The 12,293-nt window shown below is 45.0% G+C and overlaps 1 protein-coding gene and 1 pseudogene across 5 annotated transcripts in view; one reads left to right on the forward strand and one right to left on the reverse strand.

The window, feature by feature from the left end:
• Positions 1-12,293, reverse strand: part of LOC105475862 (HERPUD family member 2) — a 97,615-nt gene that overhangs the window by 12,574 nt on the left and 72,748 nt on the right. For 4 of the 5 annotated variants that reach the window (XR_011622286.1, XR_011622288.1, XR_011622285.1 and 1 more), the window contains exon 11: positions 7,176-7,263. The exons of the other annotated variant lie outside the window; for it this stretch is intronic. The gene's annotated coding sequence lies outside the window, so the exon portion shown is untranslated. The remainder of the gene's footprint in view (positions 1-7,175; positions 7,264-12,293) is intronic. 5 annotated transcript variants of the gene reach the window in all.
• LOC112425537 (guanine nucleotide-binding protein G(I)/G(S)/G(O) subunit gamma-5 pseudogene) lies at positions 9,912-10,128 on the forward strand (annotated as a pseudogene).

The following is a 12,293-nucleotide window of genomic DNA, read 5'->3' on the forward strand; positions in this document are numbered from 1 at the left end:
ATCCAACTGTTGGCTCAGCATCTCCACTTGTCTAATAGACATCTTGCACATAAAAGAAATCTTGGTCCACCCTTCCCCACTCTAACCTATTCCATCCTGTCTTCCCCACCTAAGGAAATGAGGCCACCAACTACTCAGTTGCTCAGCCTGAAAACCTCCAAGTCATCTTTTTTTCCCCACTTCGCCTTATAGTCCATGTCCATCAACACACACTATTAGCTCTCCCCCTACAATACATGTCCCAACTGTGACCCCTTCTCACCACCTCCACTTCTCACACTCAGCCCAGCCACCCTTGGATGCCACCTGCAGTACAGCAATGGCCTCTGGATGTGTCTCGCTATCTCCATCCTGGCCCCCCAGTCCCCTCCCACTGTGCAGTTATCATCTTGTCACAGCTAGAGTGAGCTTTACAAATAGAAAATATATATGTATAATATTGAATTTCTGAAAAGATGTTCAATCTCAGCAAGCAACTAAACATTTTGAAATTAAAATAACACGGCCGGGCGCGGTGGCTCAAGCCTGTAATCCCAGCACTTTGGGAGGCCGAGACGGGCGGATCACGAGGTCAGGAGTTCGAGACCATCCTGGCTAACACGGTGAAACCCCGTCTCTACTAAAAAATACAAAAAACTAGCCGGGTGAGGTGGCGGGCGCCTGTAGTCCCGGCTACTTGGGAGGCTGAGGCCGGAGAATGGCATAAAAACCCGGGAGGCAGAGCTTGCAGTGAGCTGAGATCCGGCCACTGCACTCCAGCCTGGGCGACACAGCGAGACTCCGTCTCAAAAAAAAGAAATTAAAATAACACATTGCTCAATGTAGTGCTTGGCACAAAGTGACTTCTCAATGAATATTTATTGTATACATGAAAAACAATTTTTCATTTACAAACTGGCAAAACTTTTTAAGTATAAAGCACAGTGTTAGCAAGGGCTCAGAGAAATGGCACTCTTCACACTTCTGGAGAGACTCTGTTTTTTATCAGGAAATTTGTCTCAAAAGTCTCCAAAGTGCCCATATATTTTGATCAATTACTTTCATATCTAAATTTTCAATTTAAGAATTTGACTAAGGATGTGCACAAAGTTGTAGCCTCTGCATCTTTGATGTAACCAGGTGAAACCTTCAGAAACCAGTTGGTGTCTTGGTGTGTCCATTTGCTCGTTTTGTCTGTCTCTCCAGATGGGTCGGGGGTTAAGAAAAAGGATTTTTGTCATGTGACACAGAAACGTTTTCCAGGCCTTTGTCCTAAAAGAGGCCAATGTTTCACAACCCTGACTTGAGTTCACTAGTTCGGGGTGGGGCCTAGGCAGGATATTTTTAAAGCTCCTTACAGAGTTCTCAGAGTAGTCTACTGAGAAGGATTGACCTGGGTTTTCCTCACCCACAGCAAGAAGGGTTGTTCCCCACACTGCAGTTTTCTGAGAGGAGCCCCCCAAGTGACTTTGCCTGCGATGGGCATGGCTGTGTAGGAACTGAAGGGGCTACATCCTAAGCCCCTCTGACTTGACAGGAGCAACTAAGAATCCTGGTTCAGATAATCTGTCATGAGGGAAAAGCCTCATCCACTCTTCACTTATAGAACAAGCCTCTTTTCCATAAAGCAATATTGTAAAGGGGAAGTTTTTTCAGACTCCATCCAAATTGCCATCCAAAATCTAGTACCTAAATTAGTTAGATTTTCTGTGAATATTTTAGAATATTGCCTGTCACATGGTATTATGAACTGAATCTGTACCCCCAACATTCACATGTTGAAATCCTCACCCCTAATGTGTTGGTAGAGATGACTCTCTTTGAAAGGTAATTAGATCATGAACCTGGAGCCCTCACAAATGGGATTCGTGCCCTTACAGCTCTCTTGATCTGTTTTCACCATGTGAGGACACAGTGAGAAGATGGTCATATGAAAACCAGAAAGAAGGCAACGAATCCGCTGGAACCTTGATCTTGGACTTCCCAGCCTCCAGAACTGTGATAAATACATATTTCTCTTTAGGACCTCCAGTTTGTGGTATATTTGTTATAGCAGCCTGAATGGACTAAGATACATTGTAAAAGTTCACTTTACTCTACTATAAAATGGGTGGAGAGTAAAATGGGATAACAAATTGCAAAGTACCTTATCCTTAGCTGGCAACATTTTTCAGGTTAGAATTCTTAAAAGGTTAAGAGTATGAAATCAAGCTACACAGTTACTCCTCCCCTTGCCTTCTTTTCCCCACTGCCACACCTGCCTTGCATTCATTTTGCAGCCTGAGCTTGCCTGCAGAGATGCAAGGCAGGGCTTTGCACAGCCTGCAGATGTTGCTGGATGAATGGCAGGATGGGGATCCCGAGTCAGCTCCTCCTTTGGATCTTCCCCTGGCCTCTCCCACCATTACCACTTCTCCCCCAAGGACATGCAGGGGTCAATTACAAGAGCAGGGTGACTCGTTGGCAGGAAAAACATGGACACTGTGAATTAGAACAAACATCTTTGCCTGTGGTCCTTTGCTCTCCCTCAGGCTGCTGAGAGGGATCTGGAGAGAGCTTCAGGTGGGCTCTTCTGGGCTCTACAGAGACCTGGGGTGGCAGACAGGCCAGGCTGCCCAGGCACTGGGGCACACTATCTTTTGAACCAATTGCTGACTCTGGGTTCACCTTTCCTTGCCATCAGATGACCAGAGACAAGATCAAGGCAGAACAGATGTTGGACCTTCCTAGAGCCTCTGTTTAAAATCAAAGGGGACTTCCTCTTACTGATCCCATCTATCTCAGTAAGAGAAGGAGCAGCTCATCCTCTCTGCTTCTCAAACATCGGTATTTTGGCTAGAAAAACACCAATTTATATTCAGTAATCCAGGCATTTGAGGTGACAATTTAACTTTCCATGTTCAAGGATGGATTTTTTTTGTTTCATTTATAAAAATTCATTATTGAATAGAAAGAAGCTCTTTGTTATTTGAAGGGTATATTAATGTCCTGTTACTGCTATAACATTAGCCCCCACTTGGAGGCTTTGAAGGACATAAGTGCATTGTCTTACAATTCTAGAGGCCAGAAGTCAGACATTGATCATCCTGGGCTAAAATCAAGGCGTCAGCAGGACTGTGTCCTCCTGGAGGCTCTAGGAAAGAATCTTTCTCTGCTTTTTCCAGCTCCTTGTGGTCCCTTTCCCCATTTTCAAAGCCAGGGGTGGAGCATCTTCAAATCTCTCTCTCCTTTTGACCTCCTCTTCTGCTTCCCTCTCCCACCTTAAAGACCCTAATAATTACATTAGACTTGCTTCAGTAATCCAAAATAATTTCCCAATCATAAGATCAGTTGATTAGCAACTTAATTCTTTCTGCGACCTTCATTCCCCCTTGCCATGTCACACGATATACTCACAGGTTCAGGGGATTAGGATGTGGACATTGTTGGAGGGTCATCATTCTACCTACCACAGGTAGTATACAACATTTTGGTTTGGCTGCTAAGCAAATGATAACCCCACCTACCTACCTACCTACAGAAGAGCCTTCAAACTTCAAAAGAGGGCCTCGGGCCCCAGACAAGGAGCAAGACTTCCCAACACTATCAGGCCACTTTCTGGTGACAATAGTCAGAGTGGTTAGGAATCAGCACTGATGATATTTAGGTGACTAAGGTAGCATGATCAGAGCCCAGATAAGTATTTTGTCCTTGGAGAAAAAGTAGGTCTGTGTCTACTCAAAGCAGTCAGGAAGGAGGAGGCCAGAGCTTGAGTTGTGAGGCGATCTGAGCATCAAAGTCGGAAAAACAGTTCAAACACAAAATCTATGTGGCAAAAGTAGGGCTGACACTGAGACCAAGTCCCTGGCAGAAGCCAAGGGCAATGAGAGTGAAACTGGAATTTAGCATCCAAAACTAAGCCCACTGAGCTAATGCACTGCTGTGTGCCTATTTGCCAACTGCCCTTATGGTGTCGGGCAGATCAGCCTGGCTTAAGGATACAGGGTTTGGCTGATATCATTTTTCTCAGAGATGACATTAGAACCACATTATTCTTTTGATTCATTTTTGTTGTCTCCCCAAAATTAAAGAAGCTCACTGGTTAGAAGATGACCATGCCCATTAGTAATCCTGATGTGGCAGTGGCATTTGGACATCCTGGCTGGACTTTCTTCCCCAGCGGCTCCAGCATCTTTGCAGGTTACCGAAGTGTTTACAAGCTGAAGAGAAATAAAATAAAAACCTGGCATCTTAATGCATGCCACTCATATCTTTTCAAACAACTTCATATTCCATGGAGTCCCCTTTCATCCAGGTATCAGTGCATTTTCTTCGCTGCAATAACAGACTTACATTGGTGAAGGAAACAGAATACTATCAGAGTGATACAGGAAAATCTCCTTTTTTTCCACTGTGGCTCAGAGAAAAGAGGGTTAGCATTCAGCCTCTGACTAACGTGCTTCCTAGATTTGAGAAGCAACACAAACCTCAGCTGATTTCGTGGTAAAGTGTTATCTAAGTCCATGTCTTTTTTATTGAGGATACAAAGAGCTCTAATATTTAGCCATAATTTCTAAGATGATGCAACCAAGGGAAAATTGAATGGAAGGAAAGCAAACCCAAATAAATACAAGGTATTGTACACCAGATATGAGGCTGTGTGTTTCACGTGCTTTTTCGTGCACCCCTCACGCTAATCCTAGGATATAGTGATTATTCTTCCCATTTTAACTGAGCACTTGAGGCTCACACAGAGTATACATGACTTGCCCACGGTGATTTTTTAAGCACATGCCTACAGGCTTCAAATTCATTTACATTTTAGCTAGTAAGGGGTAAGACAAAAATACACACTTAAATCTCTCTGATCCCCCATAACTTTTCCTCTATTACATAATTCTTCTAAATATTATTAATACTCTGTTAGTTTTCCAAGCAGATTCCACAGCAAAATTCTGAATATCCTCAATGGTGGCTTTAGCGCAGATACAAGAGATGTGTTCAGATTACTGGTGGACTTCCAGAAGGGTAGGGGTTGGCTGGTAGTGAGAGGAAGCCTGGCTCTGAGAAGGAGCGTTGGGGAAACGGGGGAGATTAGGGGTCCTGGTGGGAGAGGGAGAAAGGGGAGCCGTCTGGAGCAGTAGAAGGAGGATTGAACTTGGCCCCGGATTCGATGAGGCATCAGGGACTGAAACAAAAGAATCAATGAAATGGCTTTGCACCTTTTATATTCTGATGCAGCAATTGAAATCCTGGAAATGTATCTATCCTAAAGGATAATTTAGCAAATACATAAGCACACACATATACCCAAAAATGTCCATTGCAACATATATTTATAAAGATTTGGAAACATCATACAAGTCCAACAGTATAGACATAAATGAGCAAATCTTTATACTTTCCCGTCATGCCATGTTCTATTTTAAATGTATAATATGTATGTATTTAAATAAAGAAAAATGCTTGTAAGATTCACTTTTAAAAATCAGAAAATAGAGAAGCAGGGACGAAAATCTTCACAAAATATATATATGAAAGAGAGTGTCTTGGGCTGTGGAAAGAATAGGCTTCTGCTGCTGTGTGTCCTTCCTTACCTGCAGAGAGAGACTGATCCCCTGAACCAGCTTCCACAACACAGTACATCTCTCCCAGGCCCAAAGACCAGCAGGCCTGGAAACCTGGCCCAGCATTCCTGAGCTTCCAGCTGAGCAAGACCAGCCACCACCTCCTCTTCCCAGCCACTATACCTCAGGCTCCTGCCTTCTCCAGCTCAGAAAGTGAGGCCACTGCCCACTCAGTTGCTCAGCCTGAAAACCTCCAAGTCATCCTTGATTCCCTTCATAGCTCACACACAATCCATCGGCAAATGCTATTAGCCCAGCCTATGCAATACCTCCCAAACCTGACCCCTTCTCACGGTACCCACTTCTCACACTTGCACCACTGCAATGGCCTCTGGACATATCTCTGTCTGCCATTCTGGCTCCCTCCCCCTCCAACCATCCACTCTCACCTCAGCTAGAGTGAGCTATACACAAAAGAACGGAGAGGCCGAGGCGGGTGGATCACTTGAGGTCAGGAGATCGAGGCCATCCTGGCTAACATGGTGAAACCCCATCTCTACTAAAAATACAAAAAATTAGCCGGGTGTGGTGGCACACATCTGTAGTCCCAACTACTTGGGAGGCTGAGGCAGGAAAATCGCTTGAACCTGGGAGGTGGAGGTTGCAGTGAGCTGAGATCACGCCACTGCATCTCAGCCTGGGCAACAAAGCGAGACTCCGTCTCAAAAAAAAAAAAAAAAAGAATTATAATTAGCTACCAAGTATATGAAAATATGCTGAATCTCAATGAAGATCGACACACTTTGAAATTAAAGTAACACTGTCCAATGGAGTAATGGCATATAGAAAACATTCAAGAAATATGTGTTGCACACATGCGAAACTATTTTTCATCTACCAAATGGACAAAGATTTTTAAACTGAAAATTTCCAGAATTGGAAGGGCCCAAATAATCACACCTTTTTCACTTCTAGTGAAATTATGGTTTTTTTTTTAAGTGTCAAAAATATCCTGTAACTTCACATCTAAAATTTTAACCTAAGGATTTAATTAAGGAAGTAAGCAAATGGTATCTTCTTCATCTTTTCAACAACAGGCTTAGACATTGGGGAATTAGTGCCTTGTTTGCTCATTTCTTTATCCTTTCTGGCTGCCTTTGGGAGGAAGGGAAGGACATGCGTATTTTTTTCTCCCAGGAGGCCTTTGTCCTAGGACACTTGATGTGAATCCTGGCTGCATTTAAAATAATCTAGAAATGTGAAAAATGTATGTATTACCAGGTTCTATCTCCAGAGATTCCAATTTCATTTGGCCTAGGGTGGGGCCCAGACAGGGTATTTTTTTAAGTCTCTGGGGGATTTTCAGCAGCTAGGCTAAGAGGGACAGGCCTGGGGGCCCCTCCTCCTCCAGGGAAACGGGGCTCCTCCCTTCTGCACATTGCAGGTTTCTGACAGGAGCCTCCCGGAGGTGACCAGACCCTAAATGGACACAGCTGCATGGGACCTAAAAAAGGCTGGAACCTAAGGCCCCTACCTTGAGAACAGCCATGAGGAGTCCAGTGGCCAGGCCAGCAGTTGACAAGGAATGTCCCTACAATTAGCTTGCTGTGAGCTTATTTAGACAACGGTGCCAAAAAATAAACCTAGTACCTGGGCTCCACCCGCAGTAGTGGAGGTGGTGCCTAGAGAATGTTCATGATCCCAGGCCTCTCCCAGCCACGTTCTTGAGCTCCAGGTCCTAGATTAATTCAAAGATAATTGATGAAGTCACAGAAAAGTCACTCATACACTCAGCAAATATTTATTGAGCATCTACTATGTACCAGGCACTGATCTAAACACTGGAGATATATCAGCAAATAAAAGACCACAGCTACATCACTAGCAGGCAGAGCCACAGATTAAGCATTAAATCATTAAATGTAATCTGCAAGTAAAACATACAGTCTGCTAGATGGTGATGGGGACTCAGGGGTAAATAGAGACATGTAGGGGTGGGTGTGTGGGGAGGTAAGCTCAGGGGAATAAGAGTAGGTCCTGACCCCTGACCTACTCTTCCTACTCAAGTGGGAGACTGCCAGAGGTGTTCAGGAACCAGCAGGAGGGTAGGGTGGCTAGAGAGGAGGGGCCGAGGAGAGGGCATCATTGGGGGTAAGTCTCAGAGAGGTGCATAGGGGAGCTTTGACTTTTACTCCACGTGGAATGGAAGCCACTGCGAGGTGTTGAGCACAAGAGGAACCAGATGAGAATATTGCCAAACAGAACTTGGGCCCACCTACCCGGCACAGCAAAGCCAAACACTGACATCAGGATTTACGGCAAGAAAAAGTGAGGCATTTATTGCAAAGCGCCAAGCAAGGAGAATTGGGCAGTTCATGCTTAAGACCAGAACTCCCCACTGGCTGACAGATAAGGGTTTTTCTAAGGCAGTGATATGGTTTGTATATTTTCTCCCTGCCCAAATCTCATGTTGAATTATAATCCCCGGTATTGGAGGTGGGGCCTCGTGGGAGGTGACTGGATTGTGGGGGTGGATTTCTCATGAATGGCTTGGGCCATCCCCTTGGTGCTGAGCGAGCTCTCGCCCTGAGTTCACATGAGATCTGGTTCTTTAATGTTGTGTGGCACCTACCCCCCACCCTCCCGATCCCTCTCTCTCAATCTCTCTCTCTCTCTCCTGCTTTTGCCATGTGAGGTAACTGCCCCCCTTTTGCATTCCACCATGACTGTAAGCTTCCTGAGGCCACCTGAGAAGCCAAGCAGATGCCAGCATCATGCTTCCTGCACAGCCTGCAGAACTGTGAACCAATTCAACCTCTTTTCTTTATAAATTACCAGTCACAGGTATTTCTTTATAGCAATGCAAGAACTGCCTAATATAGGCAGGAAGGCAGAGGTTACAGGCAAACTCATAAATCAACACAATGAAGCTATACATTGGCTTGGCCTAAAAAAGGCAGGACATCTTGAAATGGGGTTGGGAGGACCAAAGGTCATAGGTGAATTCAAAGATTTCCTGACTTGTGATTGATTAAGCTTTGTTTAAAAACTTGGGGTCAGTCAAAAGGAATGTTGAGCTCTGGCCTGTGGGCATGACTTCCTCTGGGCACCTCAGGAAGAAGTTTAGAATAACTGGCAGGCAGAGTTCAGTCCTCGTTCCCCTTATCTGAGATCTACAGGCCAGCAGATGGCATTTTGCATTTGCTGGGGATTCGGGTTTATAAAAAACAACTCAAAGACATATGTGAAGATGTTATCTTTAGTTTCTATAGGGAACCAAAGAGTTTGTGGCTCTAGTTTCCTTGGCTGTTGTTTAAAACTACTATTGGCCAGGCACAGTGGCTCATGCCTATAATCCCAGCACTTTGGGAGGCCAGAGTGGGCAGATCACCTAAGGTTGGGAGTTCGAGACCAGCCTGACCAACAAGGAGAAACCCCATCTCTACTAAAAACACAACATTAGCCAGGGGTGGTGGCGCATCCCTGTAATCCCAGCTACTCAGGAGGCTGAGGCAGGAGAATTGCTTGAACCCGGGAGGCAGAGGTTGCGGTGAGCTGAGATCGTGCCATTGCACTCCAGCCTGGGCAACAAGAGCGAAACTCTGTCTCAAAAAAAAAAAAAAGCTACTATTTACCTGTTTACTTATCAGGTTGCTCATTTACTTCTCAAGGTGACCTAGGTACCTGGAATTTCCCTTAAAGGAACTAGGATTTTTCTTTATTTCTACGCTTGAGGGCCTCGACAGACCCTCAAAGGGAGCCCTGTTCCATCTCAAGACTGAGCACTAATGGTTTAGTGGAAGTGGGAAAATCAGGTAGGACGTTACTGAAGTAACCTGAGGGAAGAGAGAACAGGGACTGAGCCCCAAGTGGTGGCACAGGAATTGTTGATAAGTGGGCAGGTTTGGATGCATTAGGAGGTCAAAGCCAGCATGCTGTTTTGACAAGTGTCAAGAGGGGTGAGAGATAAACCCTGACTTCAAGGTTTTGGGAGTTTCATGTTTGACATTGGAATTTTCACCATTTGTGATTCTTTTTTTTTTTTTTTTGAGACGGATTCTCGCTCTGTCGCCCAGGCTGGAGTGCAGTGGCGAGATCTCAGCTCACTGCAAGCTCTGCCTCCCAGGTTTACGCCATTCTCCTGCCTCAGCCTCCCGCCAGGCGCCCGCCACCTCGCCCGGCTAGCTTTTTGTAATTTTTAGTAGAGACGGGGTTTCACCGTGTTAGCCAGGATGGTCTCGATCTCCTGACCTTGTGATCCGCCCGTCTTGGCCTCCCAAAGTGCTGGGATTACAGGCTTGAGCCACCGCGCCCAGCCTGTGATTCTTTAATACAGAACTGGAACATTTCACCAACCCACGAATCGGCCTGGCCCTCATGTGCAGCATGCCTGGCTCCTCCCGCATCGCCGCTATGAAGAAAGTGGTTCAGCAGCTCCCGCTGGAAGCCGGGCTCAACCACGCTCAAACGCCTACAAGTTTCCTAGGCAGCTGCAGACTTAAAACAATTCGGTCTGCAGAATGCTCAACATGACCCTCTGCTGACTGGAGTATCTTCAGGTACAAATCCCTTCAGACCCCAGAAAGTCTGTTCCTTTTTGTAGTAAAATGAATCTTTCAAAGGTTTTCCAAATCGCTTCTTATGATCCAGTGAATATTCAAGAGAGCTAAATTTGAAACCTGCACAAAAGCTTATCCCTGTAACACATGGGCCATAATATACAAAATTCTGCTTTTGTCAGTCCTTAACATCTACCTCTCTGAATTTTCATGAATTTCTATTTCACAAGAGTAATTGTTTTATAAACACTGGCAGCAGCATACAATAAAACTTAGTATGAAAAAAAAAAAAGAACTGGAACATTTCTTGCATCCTGAATATTCCTGTGCAATTCTTATCTATTAGATTCGGGGTGATTCATTAAGGGATTGCTGAGACTCTCCTTGCAGCCCTGAGGACTAATTACAGTCGCTAGCTGTGTGACCAGCAGGAGGGAGACCCTGCTGGAGAGGGGGTGAGGGAGGTGGGAAGGGCTGGATGGAATATATTGAGATCCAGGAGGAAAGGCACGTCCTAACATTTCCAATGAAGGAATAAGGAAATCACAAGTCCAAGTCTTTTTTTTTTTTCTTTTGAGAGAGTCTTGCTCTGTTGCCCAGGCTGGAGAGCAGTGGTGCAATCTCAGTTCACTGCAACCTCTCGTCCTGGGTTCAAATGATTCTCCTGCTTCTGCCTCCCGAGTAGCTGAGATTACAGATGCCTGCCACCACGCCCAGCTAATTTTTGTATTTTTAGTAGAGATGGGGTTTCCCCATCTTGACCAGGCTGGTCTCAAACTCCTGACCTCAGGTGATACACCTCCTTCAGCCTCCCAAAGTGCCAAGCCTTTATTGTAAACCATGACTGGCTGCCTGAATTCTAAAATTCTTAGGACTTAAGAAGCAACAAGCCATGATTGACTAATCAGTTAAAATAAAAACAGGTCAAGATGGACCCACCCTGAGGCTCAATCCCAAATGCCAGTCTCCCTTCCTGCACCCTCAAGTGCACCTGTCTGGCTTGAAAACAAATTCCCTGTATTCGGCCTCAAGCTAAGCTAACCAAGCAAACAATTCCTTTTAGCCAGGCCTCTGCTTTGTTCCAGGGCTTGCGTTTTACCGGGGGGGGGGGGGGGGGGGGGGGGGCCACGGCCCTGGAGCCAGCCTCAGGGGTGAGATTTCTCCTTCTCATGAAGGAAGCAGCATTGAAAGCAAAGTATTTGATTCCTGTTTTTGAGGCCTAAACATTTAACTGTAAAGTATGTAGTGTTCTGGAATTCTCGCTGTGGTATGTATCAAGCTACGAAAACAACATGCCATCTTGTCTCTCCATGTAACACAGAGGTACAGAGAGGCTGAGATAAAGAAACACATAAATAGGTGGTTAGCTGCGATAGTAAAACAAGGGAACCACTGGGAGAATTTCCGTGCTGCTGGAAATTAGAGCTGCCACCGTATAAAAGCTGCATACATTTTGACTTGATATCACCATCAGTTAGGCAGTGGTTATAACATTTTGTCCCTGGAAATGTATAAAGTTAAGAGACTACTTGTTTTTCCAGGAGACAGCTTTCTGAAAAACGTTAAAGCAGATTTTCATAAACAAACTATCAGGCACACACCTATTTTTTTCTATAGCAATTATCACTTTTTACCACAATAGATGTACTTATTTACTTATTTTTTGCACTTACTATTTATTGACTGTTTTATATAAATTTACGTAATTTACCTATTTGGTGCATTTATTGATTATTGACTCTTTCCCTCTACTACAATGTGTACAATGTGTAGTTCTTTGAGGCAGATGGAGATCGGTGCATGTGGTAGGTGTTGCTGCTGCTGTGGTTGTTGGCCCGGGACACAGCTGAAAACTCAACCCAGGTCTTCCTGGCTCCACATCTGGAGCTCTATTTTCTCCCCAACTCTAGCTGTGCAGGCGTAGGGCGCCAACCCTAATTCTTTATCACCCTAAAGGTGTTACAGGACTCTTTAACTCACAAACAGGGAAGAGACTCTCCCTTTACCAAGCCTCTTCTATTGCGGTTCTCAGTTGCTGTGATGTTCTCCACGCAGACATGCCCTGATCTACTATTTCAACCTTAACATTTCTCAACCGCTAATAAATTTTAGTTTAGTTTTGAATCCCAAGCACCCAGGACACTGGGATAGTGATCAAGGAGGAAAGGCAAGTCCTAACCTTTCTAATGAAGGAACAAGAAAACGAAAG

Source organism: Macaca nemestrina, chromosome 4, assembly GCF_043159975.1.
Source record: "Macaca nemestrina isolate mMacNem1 chromosome 4, mMacNem.hap1, whole genome shotgun sequence".
Taxonomy (NCBI): Eukaryota; Metazoa; Chordata; class Mammalia; order Primates; family Cercopithecidae; genus Macaca; species Macaca nemestrina.